Source organism: Thermobia domestica, chromosome 7, assembly GCF_964235325.1.
Source record: "Thermobia domestica chromosome 7, izTheDome1.hap1.1, whole genome shotgun sequence".
NCBI lineage: Eukaryota > Metazoa > Arthropoda > Insecta > Zygentoma > Lepismatidae > Thermobia > Thermobia domestica.
This window is the reverse complement of record NC_137460.1, coordinates 120,723,404-120,749,444: the sequence shown is the minus strand read 5'-3', so window position 1 is coordinate 120,749,444 and position 26,041 is coordinate 120,723,404.

Here is a 26,041-nt window from a genome sequence, read left to right as displayed (position 1 = left end):
AAAGGCATCCAAATATAATATACCTTTAAAACTACTGTAGTTTATAAGGAGTACATGTGCCAAGTTTCATTGTAATACCTACAATAATACATACAATAGTGACGGAAAAAATATTTCTCAGCTCTGCTAGACAATACCAAATTTCATATAGGAAAAAGTGAGATAACTATAAAATCAAATGAATCCGAACAGTATTTTTTATTTGAAATGAAATGAAATCTTTGAGTTTTACGTCCCACGTTTATGCCGATAAGGCTAAAGGAGACGGTGATGATGAGTAATGAATGAAATGGTGGAATGAAGAAAGTGGGAGGAAACCCACGCACACGGTGTTTATCCACCACAAGGTTCACTTGGCGGGGACTGGGATCGAACCCGGGACCCCAAGTACCAGAGGTGAGCGCTCTACCACTGAGCCAGGACAATGAATGAAAGCTGTCACTGATTATTGGCAACGAAAGATTCAGTTAGTGCAGCACATTCTTTTTAATAAACTAAACATGTAAACTTGTACTCGAGCATATCATTTTATTTGGTTCGATGTGTTTTATCGATTTATACATATAGGCGAAAGATACCCCTTTCATCTCTAGGAGGGTCACAGGAGGATGATATGTAAAAAAAAATAATGTGTGTAGGTGTGTCTCTATGTATCTATATATTGTCTAGCATAACTCTGGAACGCCCGGAGCAATTTTAACGAAACTTGGTACACATATTACTTATAACCAGGAAAAAATGTTGTAGGGGTGAGATACATCTATCATCCCCAAGAGGTTCACAGTGAGATGACATATACAAATAAGCGGAAATGACTGGCATTAGTGTCGAATTCTTAGTTTTCGGGGTCAGGAGATGAATGGCGATTCCCAATGCCATTACCGTAATATATAGCCCCCACTGGTATGGAAAGTGAGGGGAGTTAAAAAGTCGCAATGAGTATGACATGAACAAAGAATAGATTCAGTCGAGGTAAACCGGGTAATCACTCGTTGAAATGAGCATTATATGGGGAGTTGGGGGATTCAAATATTTTAGCTAATATATATATAGAGAAAAAGTTGTATAAAACGGAAGGCGATGCGTCCGAATTTTACTCGAAGGAATAACAGCGATAAGAACTCTGAGGAGTTTCCATTATAGACAGATAGACAGATTTCCGTTTTATGCAAGTTCCGGTTTCTACAAGTTTCACTGGATATATATCCATGTTTTACCATCCTCTGTTATCGGTGAAAGGAACTGTAAAAAGGAAGTTGAGTATAGGAATACTCCTTTAAGTACTAATGGTGCGTTCGTTTCGCTGGTACCGGTGAATTCTGAAACATCGATATTTAGATAGAGCTTATACCAGTTCCTGTGTAATTCCTTAAACCGCTTGGGATAGGTCCTATAGTTTCTAAGTTAGAGAGTTCTGAAAAATGATTTTTCGAATTTTCAATGTATCATAACTCTGAAAGGAGACATTTTCCGGCCCATGTTTATTAGAACTTTTTTTCTTTCATTTCGTATAAGGAATCGCTTCCCAAAGTTTGTCGGTGGAGTTACCTACCACTCTGTATATATATATATATATATATATATATATATATATATATATATATATATATATATATACTAGCAGCGTTCACCCCGCTTCGCTGCGGTCACCCCGGAACGCAATAAACTTTGTTACTTAGATAATTTTTACTTTTTCGCTTTCAAGTGATATGATAAAAACCATAGAAGATTGCAGTAAATCTTAACATTATATCGCCTGTCATTTATGTTAACCCGCCCCGCTTCGCTGCGGTCATCCCGGTGCTGGCATATTGTAAAAGTGTCTGTAAAAATAAGCAAATCAATTAAAAAATTTTAAACAGAAGATTCAAGCTATTTTCCGCTGTATATCGCCTGTCATTTATGTTAACCCGCCGAGTGACACGGTCATGCGGGTTGCATATAAATACGTTTATTTTTACCTATGATGAACTAATAACAAAGGATTTGTACGTTATGGACACTTGAATGGTCAATTATCTCAAGACACTGGTAATTAAAAATTAAAGTGATATGATAAAAACCATCTAGGGTCCAAATCCTAATAACCCCCCAAAAATGAAAGAAATTGGTTCAGCCGTATTAGCGTGATGAGCGGACAAAGGATTTTGTACGTTCTCTTTTATATATATATATATATATATATATATATATATATATATATATATATATATATATATATATATATATATATATAGGGTGGGCCATTTTAATCAATCCACGGAAATATCTGAAAAATGATAAAACATAGAAGAAATGTTTGAAGTACACGTTATATATTGCTAAGGGGGAAAACCAATTCCGCCAAAAGTACCCCTCTCTGCCACCTGTAAATGGGGGTAACGGGGGGTAACTCTGAAATGTCAAATGGGAACATGGGTCGAGTAATACCTCGTTCGAAAGGTCTTGGAAAACTAAGTAACGTTGTACCAAAAGATGTTTCATATGGAGCACCAGTTTCAAAATGGCCGCCATGATATAGTTCGGAAACTCCAGTGCCCGCAATATGAAAACCATAGAAGGTAAATGAATGGAACAAAATTGAAATACGTAAATATCATAGGGCATATCGAATGGTGTGATCCCTGTGATCCCAGTGGCCTCCCTGAAGGGGTCTTGGGGGCTAACTTCAAAATTTCAAATAGTAACATGAGTCGAGTGGCACCTCCTTCGAGAAATCTTGCAAAATCAAACATCTTGCAGGAGAAAACGATTGAGGTCAAATGGCAGTTTTCTCAAAGGGCCGCCGAAACATAGTATCCGTGTCAGAGAAAAGGTTTAGTACCCGTAGTATGAAAGCGATTGGAGATAAATCAACAGAAGAAAAACTGGTGTAGGTAACTGACGTAAGGCACATCGAAAGGTGTTGTCGGGGTGACTCCAAGGACCAACTGAAAGGTATCCCGGGCCAGCTTGAAAATTTCAAATAGCAACTTGAAGCGAGTAACATCACGTTACATAGACAAATCAATATCAAACAGCTTCTGTAAGAATATTTTCGACATGAGACACCGTTTTCAAAATGATCACCAAGACATGGTGACTGTGTCTAAGAAAACGTCTTGTGCCCATAGTATGAATACGGTTAGAGATAAATGAAAATAACGAAAATTAAATAGGAAAACCACGGAGGCGTTTCAAGGCTCGAGAATGATACAATAGAGATAAAAATGTTAGAGTAAAATTGCCATAATGTATAGAGAGAAATCCAAGTCCTGCAAAACAATCTCTCCCTGCGCTGTGTATGTGAGTGGGGTGGAAAGTAACTGTGAAAGTTCAAATGAAAACTCTACTTTAATTCACAAATTAAGGCTACCCTAAAAATAGGTATGGTGCGGTTGTAACATTTGTTTGTAAGGATGACGCTGTAGTGACTAAAAAAGGTGAAAGTTTATTTGAATGGCAACGCATATCTCTATGGCTGAGTATGATTTGATGCGAAAACAGAAGGAACGTTATACGAAAGAATAATCCAGTTGCTGGAAGTTACAAATGTGTGAAGTTGCTAATCTCCGTCGGCACAGAAACTTTTATGCAATGCGTGCTGGTTATTCGGAAAGCATTTCGGGGATATACATACACACTGTTTCGTCCCTCAAGCTCACAATATAACATGAGTGCTAATAGTTAATCAAAATGTAAATGTGGCCATCCGCATTAACTCAGTGCACCAATTCTCTATCCATGAAGTCTCCCTTCCAAACAGCATTGGGTAGGTCAAGCGTACGCCCGAACCGATGTCCGGTCGGACATTGAAATTTTGAAGCTAGCCCTCAAGACCCCTTCAGGGAGGCCACTGGGATCACACCATTCGATATGCCCTATGATATTTACGTATTTCAATTTTGTTCCATTCATTTACCTTCCATGGTTTTCATACTACGGGTACTGGAGTTTCCGAACTATATCATGGCGGCCATTTTGAAACTAGTGCTCCATATGAAACATCTTTTGGTACAGCGTTACTTAGTTTTCCAAGACCTTTCGAACAAAGTATTACTCGACCCATGTTCCCATTTGACATTTCAGAGTTACCCCCCGTTACCCCCATTTACGGGCGGCGGAGAGGGGTACTTTTGGCGGAATTGGTTTTCCCCCGTAGCAATATATAACGTGTACTTCAAACATTTCTTCTATGTTTTATCATTTTTCAGATATTTCCGTGGATTGATTAAAATGGCCCACCCTGTATATATATGGCCATAAATCATAGTCAACCGTTGTCAATACACTGCTGGATGAAGGTCTTTCCAACTCTTTTCCACAACAACCTATCTTCCATTTCCATTTCCTCTTATGAATGGCTTGTTGGAGGTGCATAAACTTGAATCACTTGTAGTGTATATCTCTGGGAGAGTTTGACTACAAGCCTTGCTACTCGACTAGATATACTATCTACCTCAAGGACCTTGTTTTTCAATTTTTCGTTGATAAGAAATCCCACTCTGCCGGTCTTGCCACATTCTGATCCTCTGTAGTAGAATAAGTGTCCGTTCTTCAATTCCATTAATTCTTCTCCTTTTCTTCTTACGTCGCTCAATCCGACGATGTCCCAGTTGACTTTCTGTAGCTCTTCTTCCAGCTCCTGAAATCTTGCTTCTGAAGCCAGGGATATTGCATTGTATGTAGCCATGGTCAGTTTTAAATGACAACCTAGTCTGTAACTCCGGGGATTCTTAGCACCCTCTGCCTGCATGTGATTCTGAAAATTGCCTTGCTCAGACACAGTTCGGCTTCCGGAGAATGAGGGTCTTGGCTTATTGTTTCCTAGCATGATTGTTTAAACAAGTTGAAGGTATTTGGCAAAAATCACCGTGCCGGCCAGACATGTTGGTGATAGCCCTCCGTGTTCGCCTTCCTATCATTAGGGAAACCTGTAAGTTTCACCATAGACAGGAAGGTACGGGTAGGACATAAGTGGGTAGCGCGGCCGGTTCCATACGTCGTCGACTAATTCTCAGCGTGCGAGTCTCCTTCTGGTTTACTACTAGACACCATTTCGGATATATATATATAGGGTGCGTTATTTATAATGTCCAACCCTGATAACAGAAAAACTAAAAGAGGGAGGGAATCGAAACTTTGCATGAAGCAACTGTAGGAAGGGGGACATCTAGCCACGTATTGGTTATTATCACCGGATGAAAAGTGTTGCCAACTCAACATAAAGTTGTATTTTTTGAATAGCACTACGTTAAGTTATTACAAATTTTAAGTCTACATACAAATTGAAAACAAACAATACCATTTTTATTATTCAGTGTTGGAAACTAATTATGCTATAATATCACAAAAATCCAGAAACTTTCCAATGTTGGAGGTCTCTACAACAGTAATGACGCAAGTAAGACGGATGGTGCATCGCACATCGAAAGCACCTTAGTGTCGAATACTATGGTCAGCATATGGTGTATTTCTATCAAACAGAAAAGAAAAGCTACAAGGAATTCAAAACTTCATTTCTTGCAAAGGGTTTTATTTCGAAAAAGAGCTGAGATAAGTATCACATCTAATTACGTAGATTATTGTAAAAAGACGTAATGATCATAATGCCGTTTACAGTAATTTAATATTTTACACCGTTTAGGAGATATGATAATGAATGTTAAAGTTGGCAATACTGCTAAAGGTCGTGAAATTAGGAGAATATGTGGTAATCGCAACTACCAAAAACTGTTGGTCAAGTGTAGTGTTGTGAAGGCCTGAAAAAGGCCTGTGAAGGCCTAAGTAATCTTATGAAGTTCCCGCTTTATGAGAGGGAAGAGTTAAAATAACGGAGCCAGAATCATTAATACCAGTATGTTAAAATGAAATATATATTTTATGGAGATACGTATCTTACTTGTGCTGTGTAAAATTTGCGGAAACTTTGAACCCATTAGAAAAAAAAAATCGGAAATATCGGCAAAAACCGCAAATACAATTTAAAAATTATTTCTTCGCCTGATGTTAATCTTATTTGCTGTAACGTGTCTGCAGCATATATACAATGTATATAGCTAGCAGGAAAAGTACTTAAAGCAACAGGTTTTAAGTTTACTTTTTAGTTTTCTCATTTCTGGTAAAAATTCCTCTTTATTATTTGTATATTTTTAGAACAACTCGGAAGAAGAGATTATCTTATTTACACATGCATATACACCGCATAAGTGTAAATTTGAGCAGCGAGAAATATATTAAATTAAAAATTTAACATGTAAAACTTCCGTTCGTTATTAATAAATACTAGCAAAACAAGCGTTCTTCGCACGGGGAGAATACGTTTCATGTTGAACATAAAGGGCACCAAAACTGTCAATAATGTACTGGTACCCCAAAAACAATAATTTGACACTTGTATCAGTCATTTTCAATTACTTTTACGTTACCCTCCTCCTTTAGGCGTATTGATGTTGGCTGAATTTGGATTTAAACGGCGTCGGAAGTGTCACTGTTCATCTCAGCGACCCCGAAATCTATAGATTCGACACTAATATCGGCCATTTTTGGGGCACTCGGTCGAAAAAGCGTAAAACGCATTTTCAGATCAGCCACCCTGAATGAGTTTTCCTCATTCACAACAGGCAAATGCCAGGGTGGTGCCTAACTTATAGGTCCCAGGCCGCTTCCTTTGTTCCCCCATCCTTTCTTCCCTTTCCCCGGATTGTGTGCTCGCCGAGGGACGTCATCCCTCAAAAAACGTGAAGGGCGAAATGGGTTTAGATGCCGAAAGCCCAGAAATCTAAATCCTAAATCGGCTCCCTTCTCCCTCCCCCAAGCTGCAGCGTTGAATTTGGATTTAAACGGCATCTGAAGTGCTACTGCTCATCTCAACGACTCCAGAAACTATGGATTCGACACTAATAACGGTCATTTTTTTTATCATTTTTCTTATATATCAATCCTTCGCCCTAAAAAAAATGAACTTACGGCGCTGAATTTGGATTTAAACGGCATCGGGAGTGTCAATGTTCATCTCAGCGACCCCAAACACTATGGATTCAACACTAATATCGGTCACTTTCGATCATTTATATATATACATCTCACCTTCTCCAATTTGCGGGGATGAATTTGGATTTAGACAGCATCGAACCCACGCCCCTAATTTATAGCACCGAATTTGTATTTAAACGGCATCAGAAGTTACTCTTCATCTCAGCGACCCCAAAAACTATGGATTCGACACTAATATCAATCATTTTCCATCATTTATATATATACATCTCACCTTCCCCTAATTTGCGGGGATGAATTTGGATTTAAACAGCGTCGAAAGAGTCACTGTTCATCTCAGCTACCCCGAAAATTATGGATTTGACACTAATGTCGGTCATTTTCAATATGTATTTTCCCTCCCTTCCTCCAAGTTGCACCTTCAAAGTGAAATGATAAAAACCATCGTAGGCCCAAACACCATTTATGTTGAAATTTTTTCGAGATCGGTCTGGTGGTTCAAAAGTTCTTAAGTTACAAATATAGTCACTTTCATTTTTATATAATTTGTCACTCTAGAAAACAGGTATTTGTTTACATACAAAATATTATGCATAAAGTTTATATAAAAGTCCATATTAGAATATTAAATAATAATAATTATATGTTTTAGTGCATAAGTATTAGTGAAATTTGTATATTGCTGTCTCTTTTAAGAAGTGTTTTGGTTAAAATTAACAAAATTTCACCAGATCAAAGAGCACATTAAGAACTCAGTTTCATTCAAGAACTCTATTTGTTGCAACAGAAACGCTTAATGATGGTAGATGTATATGCAGCAGTTAAAGTCCTTTAATTAATGCACAACCACGAATAAACGACTAAAAAAGAATATAAAGGAAATGAGTGCAGACTATTAATTTTCAAAAGAATAATTAGAACAGTTTTATTTTAGATTGCTTCTTTTTTAAGTTTGTATTAATATTGAAGTTTCTCAACTAATAACTTTCACGCATTTGACGAAAAACGATTCCATTACTAGTAAAATTAACTTGATACAAAGATTTTTGTTATTTTCCCATTTTTTTCAATTTTTCCGGAAAGAAACCGGAAAAAACGGTTTTTTACCAACGGGTTAAAAATTGCCGGAAATTTTACAACACTAGTCAAGTGTCAAAGGTACGAAGAAAAGCAACGATCGCTTTAAAAATTTCTCGCAACTATGTCATTTTAAGAAGTATTGCCTGTCCAAGAGGTCGGGCGCCCCCAAAATATAACCTCAGTGCAGAAAGGGAACAATCACTTCAGCAAATTACAAGAACATTCATTTTTAACAGTTATAAATTCATCAAGGTTAATACATAATTACAAGCAAATTATCTCTCATTACATTAGAGCATGTATGATTTATTGAAATTTTTCATCATATGTCTCTCCGGTCTTCACAAAATAACCAACTTTTAAAACATATAGGGGAGACCGAGATTAGTTGGCGAACTTTTCATTCTTTATTTTTTAATGAGCAGATTGTGCACTGTATTGCAATGTAATGAATGTGTACGGACAGACCAATGTTTCCTCTAATAAATTCAATTTTTGTTTTTGTTTTGTTGCTTACAGTTTTCGATATATAATTTTTTCTTTCTTTTAAAACGGAGTATGCCAACCGACCCCTACTAAGGGGCTGGTTGGCTGATATTGTGGAGCAGAGATGAAATGGGTCAGTGGGTCGGTGGGCTAGTGGGTCAAGTGGGTCAAGTTTTCTGGGTGGGTCAGTGGGTCGTGGGTCAACAGCATGTGACCCACTGCGACCCACCACCCACCGTGACCCACTGCGACCCACCGACTCAGTATGATCTACCGACCTTCTCTGCTCACTGCATTGTAGACAGTATCTTCTGAGGACTGGTAAATTTGTCTCCGTTTTACTTTCAAGACCTTCATTTCCCTTTTCTTTTCCGCTTGTTTCTGTCTACTTACCTGAGGTGAGTATATCTAACCAAGTGAAAAAAGAACTTCAGGCACTTTTGGATATTGATATTTTTAATAGTAATAATAGCAATAGGACTTACACTACTACTTGGCTTTCGAGACCTGTGAGTTTTTAGAGCTAACTACTGAAAAAAATACATTTTTGAATCACTGTAATATATAAATTGTTATATAAAAAAAATGAATGTAACTATGTGTGCCTGATCATCACGGTCAAATTGCAAAGTCAAATAAAATTACTTTTGGTATATAGTTAGGCCTTAATCCAAATTGGGATGTTATATTGCTTTCATTATAATGCATAATATCCTAAGAAGGTAGTGAGGATCCGAATTTTTGCGAAAAAAATGAGTATCTCGCAAGCCGTTAAACTTACGGAGATGAAATTCAGTGTATTAACTCTTTATTGAAAATAAACAGTGTGTCCTAGTATTTTTAAAAAATTTCCTTTATGTGGGGGGGGGGCACTTTCTATATATGGAAAATTGGTAGTGAGTTGGTTTGTAAAAATGATCGAAAACGATCGATGTTATTTAAGAAAAAAAATTAGAAACAAAAAATACAGTGCTTGGCTTCATATATCCATTGCTTTCTGCTATAATAATTGCTGAAGCTTATGTTTATTATATGGAGCGCTTACAGCACAGGGCAATCAACCCATAAAGTTGTGAGAAAAATAGGCATAAAATTTGTACTTTAAGCTTAGTTACACGGAAATTTGAAGTTTGGATTGTACGCATTATTGTATGGAAAATGTTACATTTTTTCTCCCTTTACGTTGGTCTACTTTGATTTGGAACTTTGAAATTTCATCCTTTTTTCCACTGAAAAGTATTGATAATTCAACAAAGAAATAATTATACTATGATAATTTAATTGAAATTCATCGTAATTTGGCACATGGCAAACAGCAGTGTGGTAATTGAAGTTGAAGAAGGAGGGAAATTCCAATTCAACTCTGATAACTTTCCAGGAACCTCGTTCCCTTTCGCTTTCTAGACGGGGGAGGGAACTTGGTAATGGTATCAAACCTTCATGTGTAATTACAAAAATTAAATTTATAAACAAATAAGAAATCATCAGTTTATCATGCTTTAATTGATAATTTATTCACAAGATTCCCTATCAAAGGCGTGGTAGATGAAGTTTCTGTTCTACATGGGTCGACATTGCCAACTGACATGGTCGATATGGAAAAGATGTATGGTGATAGAGAGGTGATACTTCTTGCTGAGTATTTCAAACCTGACCAAGAAAAATCGTTATCAGACTTAAGTCTAACAAGTAGATTGTCGATAAGAAGTTGCAGAAATCGGGTAGAAATATTATCAATTTCCACTACAGAGTGCGAACGGGGATTTCCCCTTATGAATTTACAGATGACTAATATTAGAAATACACTAAGTGCTCAAAAATTGTCTAACTTGTTGCTCATCAATGTTAATGGCCCACCGCTTAGAACGACAGCATTCAGCAGCATGCATGTATTATTCGGCATGCATGAATTATTCTTTACCTGCACCATTTAGATATTTAATCAAAGGTGTTATAAACTAGACAACTATTTAATTATTTTATATAGGTTAGAATACTTTAAAAAATATATTTATAAAAAAAATGTTTTGTATCTTAAAATGTTGATTGTGTAATGATAGCAACGAGAGAATACATTGTGGTATGATGGCTGTAAAACAGCCTAGATATAATTATAAAATAAATACATTCGAATAAGCAACATTTGCAGTTTTTGTGCTAATCTAATACGTATGCAACTCACTTATTTGAACTAGGGAACAACGATTACGTTGTACGCTAGACAAGCTCAAAGTAGACGAGCTAGTTATTTCTTGGCTGAAGGATGGACATCATTCCACTGCGGATGATTTACCGCCAAAAAATTACCAACAGGAAATAAATCCGATTTCAGATTTGTTTTAAGGTGGAAAATTACGAGTTATGGAAAATGTATACTTGTATTACTAATGGCTTATTTGTGTTATTCAACTTTTTACCTAATTTTTAGTAAGTCTCTTCTTTGCTTTAGGTAAACTACTTTGAATAAATATTGATAATAATTGCAATTATGCATATTTGTAACTTAAATTTAACGTGGTGTTTTAGTGATTACACAAATTACAATTATGAGCATACTTTATGGAGATGCTCTTACAGAGGGTACCCGAGCACTTTTATACCCTATGAACAACTGATTTTTCAAGTTTTTTGTGAGAAAAATATTGTGAACTGAGAAACCCTAACCTTTTCCATTTTGTACAGGGGTATTTTCCTGCGAATAGAAGTTTCTTGTGGAATGCGTTCAGAAATTAACACTTGAAAGAATACTCTCTTAGTACAAGTATATTTTTGGCACACACTAATTTCCCTCACCTCGAACTGTTTCAATTTCCTCACTGACAAACACTACCATTTTATATCGTAAAGGTCAGATCCACTGTTATTGTAACAGAGTGGTGCTTGAGCGATTGACTAGAAATTCAAACTCCGATTAGTGACAATTTCACAGTCTTGTTTTATTACAAGTGTAAACTCTTTAGTCAGTTCAGAAGAGGCCGTGGATCGTGTTCAGATTTGATGACGATGGATTTTGGTGAGCCAGAGTAGGTCAAAGTGGATGAGAGTGGTTTATGGTGGGTGGTGGGTCAGAGTGGGTCACCGTGGGTGGTGGGTCAGAGTGGGTCACCGTGGGTGGTGGGTCATGGTGGGTCACAGTGGGTCATGGTGGGTGGTGGGTCAGTGGGTCGTGGGTCACGGTGGGTGATGGGTCGTTTTCATTGACCCACGCCAACTCTGTTGTGGAGCTACTTGGCATAATTTTTAAATATAGCAAAACAGACAGACAAAAATATGGATTTATTAGAAATAAACGTTATTTTTTAAAAAAAAATTCTATTATATATATTGCAATGAAGTAGGCTATTTGAAGTTTGAAATGACTTTTATTCACAACGTTTAAAAGAATCAACATTATGAAATATGAAAACTTCTTTCTTTCATTCTAGCTTGGTTGTCATGACATTGAAAGCTAAAAGATTATCAAACCACATCAGTTTTAATATGATTTGGTGTAGGTTAATTCTTCATATTATTTCAAAATGTAATTAAAATAACTGTACTATCAAGAAAGCTGTTCACAAAGTAGCTAAGAGAAACTAAGATATGTTTTAGCTGAATTATTGAGAAATGCAGTTTATTTCTACTTTCCACAAAGAAAGAAAAAGCAATAGCTAGACCTCTATTTTTGTAACAAAAGAGCACATACAAAATATTCTTGATCCTGAGAATTAGGCCTATTCAGAAAATTCAGAGTCTGGCATACAGTCTTATTTCGATTTCTAAATTTTGACCGTAATCCAATACGTGCATGCTATTCTATAACATTGAAGTAAAATATTGGTAGAACTGTAAACTACACAACAGTAAAACAAACAATGTAACAATAAAAGTAAAATGAAATAAAATTCCACACAGGGTTGTTTGGCGCACTTGCCAACCAACCCCAAATGCTATACGCCAACTAATCCCAAGCCCATGTTGTGCAACAAAGTTGTAATTACTCAGCAATTGTTTGGCATTTACGTTTTATTGTTTGAATATTTATAAAAACAAAGTTCAGATCTAACTAATGCTATATTACTTACCTCTATACTACAAATAGTTACGATTCTGTGATGTAACGGAGAACTGAAAAAAAATACTTCAGGCTGGCAAAAACACTCTTTATCTAATAGACACCATAATCCGCAAGTTACAAATTCCATATGAAGGTGGCAACTGCATCCATAGGTCGCTCTTTTAACAGCAGCAACAGCTCATTATGTTAATTAATGAAAGAGTTATATGCAGTTCATCAACCAGCCCCGGTCTCCCCCACTAAGTAAACGTTAATGTTATTGTAAATTGTTACCTCGTTCCAATCCTCAAATATTTGGGCACTGATTTGATTACTTTCTATTAATTACTCTTAGTTTCTTGCTTGATATTCATAAATAATTTCTTTCTGTATGCTTTTTACTAGATTATCCAGTTATTTGATGAAAATACAAACAAAATTGGGTGTTTTCCGTTTGTCAGATTTGTCAATTGGAATATTTGTCCATTTTCACGATTGGCGCATTTGGTCATTTTCGCGTTTGGCAGATTTGTCCATTGGCAGATTTGGTAATTGGCTGATTTGTCCATTGGCTGATTTGTCCGTTTTCACAATTGGCGCATTTGGTCATTTTCGCGTTTGGCAGATTTGGTAATTGGCAGGTTTGGTAATTGGCGGATTTGTCAATTGGCAGATTTGTCCATTGGCAGATTTGACCATTGGCAGATTTGTCCATCTCGCGATTGGCGCATATGGTCATTTTCGCGTTTGGCAGATTTGGTATTTGGCAGATTTGGTAATTGGCAGATTTGGTAATTGGCAGATTTGTCAATTGGCAGATTTGTCAATTGGCAGATTTGTCCATTGGCTGATTTGTCCGTTTTCACAATTGGCACATTTGGTCATTTTCGCGTTTGGCGCATTTGGTAATTGGCAGATTTGGTAATTGGCAGATTTGTCATTTGGCGGATTTGTCCGGGTCCCCTTTAAAGATTAGCGGAAATTACACGCTGTGATGGGGGGCGGGGGGTGCTGTTGATAGAGGGGCGCAACAAAAAGACTTGCCCCCTCCTATATTTGAAACGTTGTTACGCGGCTGTTGTTGTTGCTTGGTTATGTGGTGTGAACGTGACGAAAGTGCCCCTTTTGTTGCGTGTGTTAGTTGCAAGGTGATGAGAGCCTACAAAACTCACGACGAAATCACGTTAGTGAAGAGGAACAGAGGTGAGAAGAAAAGCAGTGACAGGTGCTGCAGAACATTGAAGCGGATTGTAACTCGAGAGCGGTGCAAATGACGAAGAAACCTAAGCAAATGCGGTGCGGTGCAAAGCGGTGCAAACGACGAAGGACTTAAACGGCATCAGGACTGCCTCCAATTAACTTAGCGACGCTGAAAACTACTCATTCGATACTAATATCGGTTGTTTTTGATATTTTTACATCATTTCACTCCAGCATGTTAATGGGATCATAAATGACACATGACATCAATAGTGTCGCTATTTACCTAAGCGACCCCAAAAACTATGGACGCATCACTAATATCGGTCATTTTCGATTATTTCTCTGTCCCCCAAGGAGTGCAAGTTTCTTTCTTTCTTTTTCCTTATTTCTTTTTCTTTTTTTTTAAGAGCACCAAAACTGTCACCAATCAATTTATGGACCCCGAAAACTATGGACTCGACATTAATATTAGTCATTTAAAATTATTTTTACGTGTTACTCCTCCACAGAAGTACTATAGTCAAGTAATCGAAACCAGATCACTTTCAAGAGAAAAATCTGCGACTCTTAAGGAAACAACACAAATAAGGAAATTTCACATTCATATGATAGAAAGTAGGGATGGCCAGAACTGGTTCCTAGTGGAACCGGTTTTCAAGTCTGAACAGATCCGGTTCTAGAAGATCCGGTTCCGAAACGCGTTCTTCGGATCCAGGTCTGGAACCGGTTCCGGAACCGGTTCTGAAAACCAAATCTCCAAGAACCGGTTCCTCGCGGAACCGAAACTTTGTGGCCTTCCCTACGCTAAACCCGAGCTGCTGGCAGCTGTGAACAGTGTGCTAGATGAAATGGTGGAAGCGACAGGGAGGCGTCCAGGCGGCTGCCGCTTGTCTCATTTGGCTAAATAAACTGGGTAACTGACCAACTCATTTGGCTAAACACCCACTGGTGCACCAATTTTTTTTTTCTGGGGGCACAAGCGGGTCTGGGCGGGGAGGGCACAAGTGCATGGTCCTCTTTGCATTTTTTGAAGGTGAACTTTGTGCCTCCTTTACGGGTCTTTGGAGGCTTTAGGATCCAGGTCTGGAACCGGTTCCTAAGATCCGGTTCTGGAACCGGGTTTTCAGATCCAGATTTGGAACCGGTTCCTAAGATCCGGTTCTAGAACCGGGTTTTCGGATCCAGGTCTGGAACCGGAACAGCACAAATACATGTAGAAATCTAAATGAATAATAAATGGGAAGTATGGTGTACTAAGAGCTCAAGCCATAATGACATCTACAATCATTTTTTCTTAAGCATTTCTGAAACAAAACACTGTACAGAAAGGAATGTCTTTTTTTCTCTGACACCAACACAGTCATCATGAAACCACGGTTACACGAGCTGCATTGGATCATTATTAAGCTTTTCTGAAGCAAAGCACTTTCCACAAAGGAATGTCATTTTTCCTTGGGCACCAACACAGTCTTCCTCGGGCACCATAAACTTCTGACCTTCGTACCCAGAACTATCAATGGGGAGAAGGAGGGAATATGAAATTAAATAATTATCCATTTGTTGTTTAGCATGTAGAGCGAATATGCCTTATGTGTAGCAAAATTGATGCACGTCTTATTAGGAGGAGAAAGATGTTCTTTCTACTAAAATGTAACACTAAGTCTTGACGTATTTAATTACAAATCCATACAACTGATCAAAATTGTAAGAAACAAATTATTTTTTAAAATAAAAATATTTCTGTTTCACAAGAGAAACAAATGCCTTCTATTGATCCACTTTATGGGACCTTTCTATCAATGATCCTGTTTACAAGACAATTCAGTATTCGGTTTACCAGACAACGTTTCGTGTAACGTTCAGCTGTGAGCAGCTAACGAGAAAGACGAGGAGTCACTGAATTTCATCAATTGTTGCACAGTGGTTATCTTAAAGAACAACAAAAATATGGCTCAATTTGAGCTAAAAATACTTACCGCAGAACCTTTCGTTTTTCTTCTACTGTTCTTTTGGAAGTAATTTTTGTTCTAACAGTGGACGCCGAAACTTTCTTTCTGATTCTCTATGCAACAGACGCCACCACACACACAGACTTCAAACGGAGGTATTCATTCAAATGACTTTGAACGCTTCGACACGGCTAGACACGAGAACACAGGGGTGCCAAATGTTGGTCACGCATCTTGTTTTTTTTTAAATCTTGATCCTGTTTATAAGCCGATCCGGTTTTGAGGACTTGACTCTAATATGTGCTGAATTTGGGTTTAAAGGGGATCAGAAATATCACTATTGATCTCAGCTACTCAGAAAACTTCGAATTGATACTAATATCTGCCATTTTCGATAATTTTAATGTGCCATTCCTCCTCTTCCCCTAAGTCATTTAGGGGTCTTAACCTCACGGGAGGTTGAACTTGGACTTAAATCATATAAGAACTGTAATCAATCAGCATATGGACCTCGAGAACTATGGATTCGACACTGATATAGATCGATCATTTTTACTTCACCTTGCCACTTCGCCCCAATTGTGCTGGTGGTCTTACCAAGGCAGTAATCTTTTCCAGATTGTAAGAAATATGTGTTTCAATATTGATTCTGATGTGCTGTTCCATGATCAACAATAGGCTCAGTATTGCTTCTCTTGTTTCCCTTTTTCTCCTGAATCCAAACAGGTCCTCCGATTTGATGTCGAACAATCTGGGAAAGCTTGTTGGGTACGCCAACTTCACATGTAAAGTTAGCCTACACACACATTTTTATTCATTCTCTAATTTATATAAAATCGTGAAACTAACAAAACGTTTGTAAGAAATAACGGGAATGAACTATGAACTAACGATTTATGTCGAGAAATGTCGGAAAACTTGTTGTGTAAGCCAAGTTCAAATATGAAGTTAGCCAACCTCGACATGTTTGTTTATGCTTTAATTTGTATAAAATCGCGGAACTAACGGAACATTTTAAAAAACTTACAAGAGAAACTAACGAGGAACTAAGGATTCGTGTCGAAAAATGTGGCAAAGCTTGTTGGATACGCCAACTTCACTTGTGATGTTAACCTACTCATACATTTTTATTTATGCTTTAACTTTATAAAATCGATGAACTAACGAAACTTTAGTAAGAACTAACTTGAAATAAAGAGGAACTAACGATTGATGTTGAACAATCGGAGAAAGCTTGTTGGGTACGCCAACTTCACATGTGAAGTTAGCCTACCCACACATTTCTCTTTATGCTCTAATTTGTACAAAATCGCGGAACTAACGAAACTTTAGTAAGGTCTAACGTGAACTAACGAGAAACTAACGATTTATGTCAAAAATGTGGGAAAGTTGGTTGGGCACACCAACTTCACATGTGAAGTGGCCTACCCATTGGTTTTTGTGTATATTTTTTAAATCGCGGAACTAACGTAACTTTTGTAAGAACTAACGGGAACTAACGAGGAACTAACGATTTATGCCGAAAAATGTGGGAAAGTTTCTTGGGTACTCCAACTTCACATGTGGAGTTGGCCTACTCATTGGTTTTGTGTATAATTTCTTTAAAATCGCGGAACTAACGTAACTTTAGTGAGAACTAACGGGAACTAACGAGGGACTAACAATTCATGTCGAAAAATGTGGGAAAGCTTGTTGGCTACGCCAACTTCACATGTGAAGTTAGCCTACACATACATTTTTGTTTGTTCTAATTTGTATAAAATCGCGGAACTAACTTAACTTTTGTAAGAACTAACGGGAACTAACAAGGAACTAACGATTTATTTCGAAAAATGTGAGAAAGCTTGTTGGATACGCCAATTTTACTTGTGAAGTTAATCTACCAAATATTTTTATGTATGCTTTAATTTGTATAAAATCGAGGAACTAACGAAACTTTAGTAAGAACTAATGTGAACTTACGGGGAACTAATAATTGATGTTGAACAATCTAAGAAAGCTTGTTCAGTGCGACAACTTCACGTGTGAAGTTAGCCTACCTACACATTTTTGTTTATGCTCTAATTTGTATAAAATCGCGGAACTAACGGAACTTTTGTAAGAACTAACGGGAACTAACGACGAACTAATGATTTATGCCAAAAAATGTGGGAAAGCTTGTTGGGTGCAACAACTTCACATGTGAAGTGGCCTACACATTGGTTTTTGTGTATTTTTTTAAATCACGGAACTAAAGTAACTTTTGTAAGAACTAACGAGAACTAACGAGGAACTAAGATTTATGCCGAAAAATGTGGGAAAGTTTGTTTGGATACTCCAACTTCACATGTGAAGTTGGCCTACCCATTTTTGTGTATAATTTTTGTAAAATCGGGAATTAACGGAACTTTAGTAAGAGCTAACGGGAACAAACGAAGGGCTAACGAATCCTGTCGATAAATGTGGGAAAGCTTGTTGGGTACGCCAACTTCACATGTGAAGTTAGCCTACACATACATTTTTGTTTATGTTCTAATTTGTATAAAATCGCGGAACTAACGGAACTTTTGTATGAACTAACGGGAACTAACGAGGAACTAACGATGCATGTCGAAAAATGTGCGAAAGCTTGTTGGGTACGCCAACTTCATGTGCGAAGTTAGCCTACTCACATATTTTTCTTTATTGTTATTTGTACAAAATCGCGGAACTAACAGAACTTTTCAAGAAGTAACGGGAACTAACGAGGAACTAACGATTTATGTCGAAAAACGTGGGAAAGTTTCTTGGGTACGGCAACTTTATATGTGAAGTTGGCCTACCCATTGGTTTTTGTGTATAATTTCTGTAAAATCGCGGAACTAATGTAACTTTTGTAAGAACTAACGGGAACCAACGAGGAACTAATAATTTATGCCGAAATATGTGGGAAATCTTGTTGGGTACGTCAACTTTACATTGAAGTTGGCCTACCCATGTGTTTTTGTGTATAATTTCTTTAAAATCGCGCAACTAACGTAACGTTTGTAAGAACTAACGGGAACTAACGAGGAACTAACGATTTATGCCGAAAAATGTGGGAAAGCTTTTTAGGTACGCCAACTTCACATGTGAAGTTAGCCTACCCATTGGTTCTTGTGTATAATCTCTTTAAAATCGCGGAAGTAATATAACTTTACTAAGAGCTAACGGGAACTAACGAGGAACTAACGGCTCATGTAGATAAAGTGGGTACGCTAATTTGGGTAGGCCAACTTTACGAACCTGCAATCCTAACCACATTCATTTCACTTGTAACCTTTTAATAGCCAATTTTCATATTGATTCTTACGACACTAAAAATATAGTCATTGTAAGTAAATTGTATGTAGGTAGAGGAAATTGAAACCGAATTTTTTAACGCCAAATTTCTTGTGGGCTTGACGAGAGATGGCATTTCAGTGATACTTAGGTTTTGCTAAGGTAAATAGAAATTAATGTACGCACTAATCTGTTTCTCATTTCTCATGATTTAAAAAAAAGGGGGGGGGGGCGGAACTTGTCCCGTTTTCAGCTGAAAATTTTATGGTCACCCTAACGATAGGTTTAATTTTTTCGAGATGATACAGACACGGTAGAGGGAATACACATATATTAGCAACTTATGAGGGCTACGATCAGAATAAAAGTTAAGTTCGGTACTTATTGGGGAGTATGTTTAAGAAAGCGAAACATTTCGATGTTAAGTATATTGTGAGGACCAGATACATTTAAATGCATTCTAGAAGATGGAATGCATTAATCCGTACCCGGGTAAGCGAGGCCTCCCAGGTCCAGTAGCTTCATTTTTTTTAATTTCTCAATATTTGGATGACATAAAATTCTGAATTCTTCTATCGTTAGTCGGAGTTAAAGTCAGAACATATCGAGTTGGTAAGACGAATAGAGTTGGTAAGGCTCAGTTGCCCGTGTACGTTACAAAAATATCTTCCCCGGACAGGGTTAAAGTAAACTGGATTGAGAGCCAATACATAATGTTTATAAGAGAAAGTGTATTTTATTTATATTTCAAACCGACATTTTATACAATTATTATTTTAAAGACATCACTTCTTGAATGCCTCGAGGATTCTCTCTTACTGCATGAGTTTCACGCAATGCAACTCTGCCATCTGTTGAGGAGAAACAAAAAGTATAAAACTGAACGAATGTATCGTGGTGCCATCTACTGATACGATCAGAAACTTACTTGCCGCAGAAAATTATTATTTTTCTTTAATTTAAGGTGGGTACATGACGGACGCCCCAATGGTAGTAGGACCCTGATCTTTGTCAAGCATAGTTGCATATACTATTCAAAACCATAGATTACTCTGCCCAAATTATATGATCTTTGCGTGGATAGCAATCAGCTTTCATATCCTTATGATGGGAAGAATTACATTTATGTATTTGTTTTTATTTTTAATTTCTTTGGTATGAGGGTGGTTTAATAAGTAATTTGGTTTAATATTAAATAAAAAGAATGAGTTTTTTTTTAAAACGTACCTTATTTTTATTGACATAATCCCTCGAAGTTAAATGCGCTTGTTCCAATGTTTTTCTAGCTTCTCGATTCCTTCGTTGAAATGATTTTCTTCAACGCTTTCAAAATACTCGCTTAGTTCTTGTGTGACCCCTTCATTTGACTCTAATTTTCGATCTTCCGGGAAAGTTTAGAGTTTTGGGGAAAGATAGTAAGCCGAGGGAGATGTGTAGGCAGGATGCGGAAGGATGCGGAGAACTAACTGGGGCTCATTAACCCTGCTCATCATCATAGGTATTCTGCCTTTATTGGCAGATCACTTGCCGCAGCTGAGAAGCTTCCATGCTCCACGGTCCTCCGATGAGCCCCAGTTAGTTCTCCGTTGTTCATAGCACCTAATTGTTTTTGCATGAACATATCTTTGTTAGGTTTATCGAATGGACTAGGTTTGATTCGGATGACCGGATAACAGGTTCGTGTCCGTTCCTTGTTAGTACTAAACATTAAGACTTTCCTTTTCACACTATGTAACGTTCATTTGAAAATGTTAGAAAAAATGAAATTAGTCTATATGAAAGTATACTACAAGATATTATTTATTTTTAAAAATCTCTTATGAAGAATTAGGCCTAATTGTAACAAGAAAAACTGAGAAGTGGGTGAGAAAACAACTGACATTATGATAAGGATGATATGGTCCTCGTTACATAATTGCGTAATTGTAATTGTAAGCAACAAACAGGTTTTCTACAGTGATAAGTGTGTTTAAGTTGTTGGTTATATGCCAAATGATTAATTTCTAGTATGCAGTTATTATAGTGTTATATTATTATTATTTACATTTTCAGCTATTTTCATCATGTTGAAATTTAAATTGGTATAGTAGACTATGACCTGTTTAGTATAGATGTTTATAAATAAGCTATTTCCTTCGTCATAACTACACTGTCAATTTCTGATATTTAAATATAATTTGTTTTCGTATTTTATAATAATGCTTTAATAATTGCAGATTCAATCTTCGTAAATGTGAATAGGCTTTCGTTAACTTCGATTTTCCATGTATATCTTTGTATTTAAACTTACAAAAACTAGGAAAATATCTGCTAGATCAGTGGTGGATCTAGGAGTCACAAAAATAATTGAAGTTATTATTTATATGAAAATCGTAGACTCGCAGTGTAGTAGGTATTGCATCAACACTGTTCATTGGAAAGTCATGGATTATAGGTCATTCTCTTCAGCATGAAACAAGCTTTCCAGAGGTGCTATGTGTTTTGAGCCCATAGCGTATTTGATCTAGGGAAATTGGGAGAATGTCGGGAAAATTCCCTCAAGTAATCCTTCCCATCAACTTTGGACCCTTCTGTAGTGGCCCTGAGTAAAAACACACAATCTAAATGTATCTCGAAAAATACTATAAGGGATAGGAAAGGTGTATACCAAGTTTTGTATTGATGGAGGGAGTAGATATGAGGATAAAGCTTGTATGCCAATACACACTTTCCCCTCATACCTATTTTGTCTAGCAATACAAAACTTGGTACATACAAACTTGGTATTTTGTCTAGCAATACATTTTTTATCCCCTATAGTATTTTACGAGATATGTTTGGATTGCGTGCTCCTACCGAGGGCCACTCCAGAGGAATCCAAAGTTAATGGTAGGGATTTTTGGAGGAAATTTTCCTGACATTCTCCCAATTTTCCCTGTTCATGTACGTAATGGGCCCCAATACATAGCACTTCTGGAAAGCTTGTTTCATGCGGAAGAGAATGAACTATAAACCATGACTTTCCAATGAACAGTGTTGATGCAATAGCTATTTCATTGCAAGTCTACGATTTTCTTTATCCTAATAGGGTTAATGGGTCTCAGGGACTTACTCCGTTGTCCATGGAACCTATTTTTTTGTGCATGAACATATCTTTGTTATGTTTATCGAATGGACTAGATTTGATTCGGATGACCGGATGACAGATTCATGTCCGTTTCTTGTAAGAAAAGAAAAATTTTAATGTTTAGTTCTTTTCTTTGCTATCGCTGCAAGGTACAGGTAAAGTCTGAAAACCGATAACGATATATAAAACTACCTTGTATGTAGTCGGGATAATCAAACTTCTATTGTATACATTTAAATAAGTGACACATTTAATAGAAACAAATAAAAGTGCCGTTCTATTAAACAATTCAAGTCAAAATGTGAGGTTCAACGGATTTTTATTTTCTTACGCATGCAACAGTTCTACTAGAAATAAGCACTATTGTTTATTTTTTCTATCCACAAACGTCTACAGTTTTGCTAAAAGACAGAAATAGATAGAGTTTTGGCTTTAAAAGCTTAATTAACTTCATATTGATTTATGTCCCTCATTCTTATTGCACCGTGCGGGGCTCCTACAGCTTCCATCGACGCTACGCCTCTGGATTTAGCATAGTTTGATACTAAACGTAAGTTTGGTACTAATCTAAAGGTTGCCACTTCTTAAACATTAATCTGTAAAGCAACCAACCTCAACGTATACAGCAGTTGTTAACAGAAATGAAATTATATATATATATATATATATATATATATATATATATATATATATATATATATATATATATATATATATATATATGTGTGTGTGTGTGTGTGTGTGTGTGTGTGTGTGCGAGGATGCATGGTTTCCTAATATTCTCTTTCGCGTAGCCTAGAGTAACTTTTAATCGGGACTCCATTTATCCGAACACGAAAACAAGCACAAGGTGGATAATGAATCTAAGTCGGTGCGGATCAGATGTAGTAGACCAACAGTGTGTTGTCGAAGGGATTACAAAGATCACGCAAGAAACTTTGCTGAACTTTCTAAGGAGATAATCCTCTGAAAGGACTGCCACTTCATCAGGAAGTTAATTACCTCTGAAGAGTAAAGCGTGACTATTTTCACACTCACATAGGTTTATATTCTCATGGTATCAACAGAAATGGGAAGAAATAAATATAGAAAGGTCAAAAGGTCAACGCACGGTGCTATAAATACAATAAAGTGGAGCAACTGAATAACAGATACTGATGTGATATGATTATTTGCTCCATAAATAATTGGTGTTGGTTACAGAGAGGTTATACAAATTTAGATTGCTCACAGTTCATGTGATAATTGGATGTCATATACCAGTTATTTCCTATACGTACGAGGGAAAGTAAAAGAAAATACCAGCAATTTCGCCTTAACTGTCTTTATAATTATTCCTCAGTTTCTTCAGAAAATGAGTGGAAAGCTATGAGACCGGAGGTTGTAATCCACTCTTTCTCGCACACATATGTTTCCACTCTGCAAAACAAAAGGATAATATCAATAGAAAAATGAAAATAAAATCTTTGAGTTTTACGTCCCACGGTTAGGCCGACTAGGCTAAAGGAGACGGTGTTGATGAGAAATGAATGCAATGATGGAATGAATAAAGTGGGAGAACCCTTAGAAACTCTCTCACACAGTGTTTCGCCACCACAAAGTTCACTAGGCGCAAGCAGGGACCCCACACACCAGAGTTTAACGCTCTACTACTGAGCCATAGCGGTCCTGATATTATCAGTAGATTTATAGTACATGAAATTACTATATTTTTAACCCATATAAGTTCTCTAGCATATGAGAACTGATATACGTATTAAGTTTGAAAATGATATACGAATACGTTAAAAAGTTTGAATTTTTTTTTATAAAATATCAAAAATACTTTTGATACAATACACAATATAAGGAAACACATTAAGCTTTAGGCCAGGAAAGTATGAAGATGTTTCCTGCTTGACTCACGGTCTGGACACTGGAATGAAGACACTTACGAACAAAACCTATGAAGTGGCGTCAATGTACAAAACATGAAACTTTCTGAGAATTTCATTTCTACAATACAGCTATTAGATGTGGGTTTTAATACAGTATCAAACGTATCTTGAAATGTATTACCGATTACGTTGTTTTTTAAATAAATTTCAATTAAAGTATGTCAACGTAAAAGAAAGTTGGTGCTATACTGGTGAATTGTTTCACTGTTTGACAACTAATAATGTGATACGTAACATTTTTGGATATTTTTCACTTTGTGAATTATATACTTTAATCTGTTATTTGTAATGTGAGAATGTATTTTGTTTTGCACATTGCTCAGACCTTACTTAGCAAAATTATTTTTTAATTTACTATTATTTGTTTGATGTTAGTATTTGACAATATCTCGAATATGGATGAAGTATCTCGGATAGCTATTACCGTTCTTCAATACTTTTCCCAAATGAAAAAACAAATACAATAATAATAGTAGTAGTAGTAAGTACTAAGATTCGAACCCTAATCCACCACACGAAACTGCCGTAGGCTAACCACTTGGCCACGTCGGCAACTAACAAACGCATCATTTTATTGATTTTAGCGTCACTATGTCTTCCTGCCCTGATTCTTTCATGATATTCTGTTTAATTCATTGTAATATTCTAAGGTTTTTATACTTGAAATATTTTGATACGAGAAATGTGTTGTATTAGTTTGGACACTATTCTGTTCGGAATATTATTTATAAAACTATAGATTTTTTGTATTCTGACAACACTGTTAAGTTAGAATACATATTTTTGTACTTGAGATAAAATTGGTCATCTTTGGAACTACTTTCGTTAAAAAGTATTACATATTCTCGTGTATTTTGGTGTAGCAATCAATCTTCTCAAATAACTCTTAAAGTGTCCAACAGTGTTATGTAATAGACATATATTTTTGTTCACTATTATGCAGTCATCTTATATACTTAATAACATGACACAATACCAGTTAAAGAAAATGCATAACGAGTTGGAACACTTCATTATTTGCAGCATTGATGATAATGAATTTGGAAAACCTTTATAGTGTATCCAGTGTTATTAAAGTTTCTTATAGATTGGTTAAGGTGGATCACCACCCGGAGGTCAGTACATATTTTTAGCTCATTCCCTTAACTACTGCGCGATAAAACGTTACATATTATAAATATTGTACTATAAGATAGAGTAATGTTTCAGCTACAGCACAAAACACTGATTCTTTTGGTTGTCTCCTGACACCGAAAAATGGGACAAATAAAAGAAAATATTTGATTCGTTTTACAATGAGCACACAAGATGGCACTTGCTGTTAGATCTTACTAGAAGTGCTCCTTTTCATGATGTGTTAATTTGTGTGCGTAAAGTATTTTAAAGTAACAATCTTATCACGAAATAGATATATTGTTTGACCGTTTTTCGTATTATATTTCATATTTTATTTAAATATTAATTTACATTTAAGAAAATTGATTTTGAGACGAAACTTGCGCAGAACGCCATAATGCGTTGTTGCCAAATTTGTACGTTTACTGTAGTAGCCACAATAAGAAAATTCCTGGATTCTAGCGTTGCAGTTCAAGAAGAGGAATCACGGTAAGGGTCGAAAAATAATTTCTCCAGTAAGCATCTAAGCAAAATTCCATGATTACTGCCTTTATTATCTGGCATCAGTAAACACTCGACACTATCTGGCAATGCCGCACTATTCAAGCAGCGTTTAGCATAGCACCGAAAACACTCAGTGATCCACCTTAAATACATTTGAAGCTATTTGAATATACAGTATATCTTAAAATTTTATCATTTTTTTTTTTGCGTGGCTTCACTTTTCCTAAATCTTTATTCAGCTATAACTTCATTACTTGTGCCGATTAGTAGCTAAAACTTTAGAATAAATTATACATTCAGAGGGACTATCTAAATCTGCTTTCAGAGCTTGCAAAATACTTTTACAATTGAGAAACATTCCTGGTGAGTA